The 3,573-nt window shown below is 42.4% G+C and overlaps 1 long non-coding RNA gene across 1 annotated transcript; it reads right to left on the bottom strand.

The window, feature by feature from the left end:
- Positions 1-303: 303 nt before the first annotated feature.
- Positions 304-1,178, bottom strand: LOC140690728 (uncharacterized). The gene is made up of 3 exons (XR_012066004.1): positions 905-1,178; positions 649-746; positions 304-370 (listed from the first exon to the last, which is right to left on the bottom strand). It is a non-coding gene; the product is annotated as an uncharacterized lncRNA (long non-coding RNA).
- Between the last annotated feature and the right edge of the window lie 2,395 nt (positions 1,179-3,573).

Raw genomic sequence — 3,573 nt, 5'->3', positions numbered from 1 at the left:
TTATCTTTGAATAGCGGGACAAGGATAGCCTTTTTTGCCCCCTTTTTCAGAGTTATTATTTTAAATGCACATTCTTTTTCATCTGAAAAAAAGCATTTTTAGGTGTGTAGTACTATGCATTGGAGAATAATACAAGAATACTTAGAGAAACAAGTAACTAGGAGACAAAGCAGCAGCATCACACAATGTAGGACGGGCGATCCTGATTAACACCACGAAGTTACATAAGGACCCACAAAGTGAGAGCACCTGCTGTAACAGGGCGCGGCCCCCTTCCATTTGTCAGCAGTGTCTTCAGGGCTGAGGCAGTTCTGAGCACGGCCAGTGTCAGTGCTGGTGTCTTTATTGATGCTACTGGGGTTGAGGGCACCTGCAAGCCGAGAGGAAGAACAGAAATCATCCTCTGCCTTTTCTGTCTTGTTTCTTTGTTACTTTAAAAGAGAGCCATATATAAGATAAACCGTGTATCTCCCCAAATGAAATTTCAGTAATGAAACCGTTTTTAAAGACTTCACAGCTTATATTCTGCCTATAACTGTCTTTTCAACAAAGATCATATTTATTAAATGTTAATTAACTCAGTTAATTAACTCCCTGTTGAAACATTCTAGTAAAGAACATGAAATGCAGTATGTAAAAGAACCACACCTGCAGTGACTAGCTCAGCTGTCTTGACGGCAGTGCAGTCAGCCCCCACCATCCCGTGGCCCTGAGCTCCTGATGCTGGTAAGAGATTACGCTGCCGCCTCAGATGGAGAGAAACGGTGAAAGCATTTCTTGAACCCTACAGCACTGACAAAACATAACTGACAAATCCCAGGCCCCTTTGAGGCTCTCATTTTCTGTTTCTGGCCAACCCCCATCAATGAGCAGAACCACCCAATCCCCGAGCCATGGGACTCACGTGGGAAGCAGTTTTGGAGAAATTTCCAGGTATAGAATGTAACCAACTATACATAGAACTCTGAAAAAAGAAAAGATGCCATACTCTGATTTTGGAAGACACTCAAAATATTCTCCTAAGCCTTAGTAGCTGGAAAGGCTGGGCTTCTCCTAAGTCACTTATTTATTTCACAGCCAGTAAGCATCTCCCTCAAATCCTGCTTCCCTGTGTCTGCTGGGAGCTTGAAGCACACTGCTGCTGTCGATCTTATAAGTCACATGGCAGAGGCATGTGTCTCACGCCTGCAACCCTCACACAGGCTCGCCTCCTAGCCTCACTGTCTGAACTGGGCCCCATTTTCTCACCTGTTTATTTGGTATCTGTTCTTCTGTAAGCTACCTGAAATGCGTTTTGGAACATGTCAGAAGAAGCAGTGGGTTGAGAAATGGACAGATTGAGAGGTGAGAGATGGGCAGACAGAGAGAGAGACTCCAAGAAAAGGGGAACAAATAAAATTTCCTATGCAAAACCCTCTTCTAATCAGGGAAGGAAACCACCACGGAAAAGTGTGAAGAGGCAGGTAGCTTAGGACTGTTTCCTGGATTCCATGGAAAGTAACACCAAGAGATGAGAGGGTAGAACTTTAAATAGTAAAAGAAAAAAAGCACGCATGCTTGAAAAATATATCTACAATATGTACTTTCTAAAGAATAGACTGAAATCAGCAGGACCCAATAACACTATACTTGGGTATTTACAGAAGTGAGAATCCCATCTCCAAACCACAAGGCATCCCTTCAGAGCACTGACAGTCTACATGGGGCGGTCATAAAGCCATCACCGCAAAAGCTATGCTACCCTGCACTTACGAGGAATGAGCAGCTGTGCTCAGGCTGCCCACGTGCGTCATTTACACCCCACAGCACCTCTACGGGGGGGACGCCTAGCGAGCCCCGTCTCTGCAGGACAGAAAACCAGTTCTGGAGAGGCTAAGCCGACTTACCAGTTCTCCATCTCACAGGACTGGTCTCTCCAGAGCAGGACACGAACTCGGACCCACGATTGTAACCATGGAACTACAGTGCTTTGTGTGCTGTTTGTGTGTATAATACATTTGTTTCTATCATGAAAGGTTATTTAATAAATGATCGGTTGTCTTGTCTATCTCATTAGCTCACAATCAATCTTTATACTGTTGAATTGTACTCTTTTCCCCTGAAGAAAGGAACGGAAACAGCAGGGGTCAGAAAGAGGTGGGGCTCCATTCTTTATCTGGGATCTCATCTCATTGAAGTCCCCAAACAGGGAAAAGGAGCAAATGTTCTCTTTATCTTTTAAAGAGAGGGCACCAGTGATGGTGACTTATTCAATTACAAAATCAAGGCTGGGGAAAGGGCACATGCAGCAACTAGAGCAGTATCAGCTGTAGGAAGGTCAAAAGTGCTCACGGGAGGGCTCAGGGGGCAGCCTCATTTAATTTCAATCAATAAAACAATAACAAACTCTAAAAATACTGGCCTACAATGGATTAGCTCTTTCTTGACATCTAGCAAGTTTCCACAGCCCACATGTAACATTATCGGGAACCAGTGAAAGGAAGAGTCCACAGACAAGGAAAATCAATGCCACAGGCAGGCTGAAACCCAGGCTGGAGTTTAGGAAGAGAAAGGGCATAGTTAAGAACTGGGGAAAGGCTGGGGAAAAAAATCATCACAAGGACTCTCAAGCATCATCCAACAATCATATAATCATTCATTCAAGAGAGAGTTACTGAGGTCGTATTCTGTGCAAGATTGTACAGCGGGTGAAGCAAGAACGCAGCATCCATGGTGGCAGCAAGTTGCGGGGCTCAAATACACTTCTGATCCCAGTACCTTGCACACTTGTCCTCAATATAAAGGCAAAGATAATTAAAGTAAAATAATACTCTGTAAACTCAAAGCATTGTTGAAAAAAAAAGTTAAAGAAGACCTAAATACCAGGACAGACACTCCACACACATTCCCCTATCAAAAGAAAGTGCTCTTGGAATGGCAGTGCTCCCCAGAGCGATCCGTATATTCAACGTGGTCTCGATCACAATCCCAGCGGGCTCCTCTGCAGAAACTGACTATCTGCTGCTACAATTCATATGGGAATTCGAGGATCTCAGTAACCTATACGTACTTGAAAAAGAAAAATTTGAGAGGACTTATAATTCTCAATTTCAAACCTTACAACTGTATCTCCAGGTGAGATTAGAGGCCATTGTGAAGTTATTACTGTGTTAATCCTTATTTACTAAATTCTCTACAATGAATATTACTGTTACAATAAGAAAAATAAAAAGTAAGTTATCCTTTAAAACATGCACACCAATTCATTCATTGGGAAAAATTATTCTATCAATTAAGAGATAAATATCTATTGAAAAAGGACAACTTAAAAACAAGAGTGCATTTGCATTTTTCATAAATTGAAAACTGAAAAGCACAAAGACGTCAAGTTTCTAGGGAGACCAATGCAACATATTAATAGTTATTTTCAGAAATTCTAATTTAACAATGAAAACTCTGGAAAGGGAAAATCGTGACTGAGAGCCAACTGCAAACACATGGAGAGCAAAGGCCTAGAAATCACAGTTCCTTTAACTCTGCTCCTAACACAATAGGAGAGGAAATTCCTCACTGAGGGGACAGTGGAATCCCATG

The sequence above is a fragment of the Vicugna pacos genome, chromosome 31 (genome assembly GCF_048564905.1).
Source record: "Vicugna pacos chromosome 31, VicPac4, whole genome shotgun sequence".
Classification (NCBI taxonomy): domain Eukaryota; kingdom Metazoa; phylum Chordata; class Mammalia; order Artiodactyla; family Camelidae; genus Vicugna; species Vicugna pacos.
The sequence above is the reverse complement of the archived record's forward strand: the minus strand, read 5'-3'. Positions and strand labels throughout refer to the sequence as shown.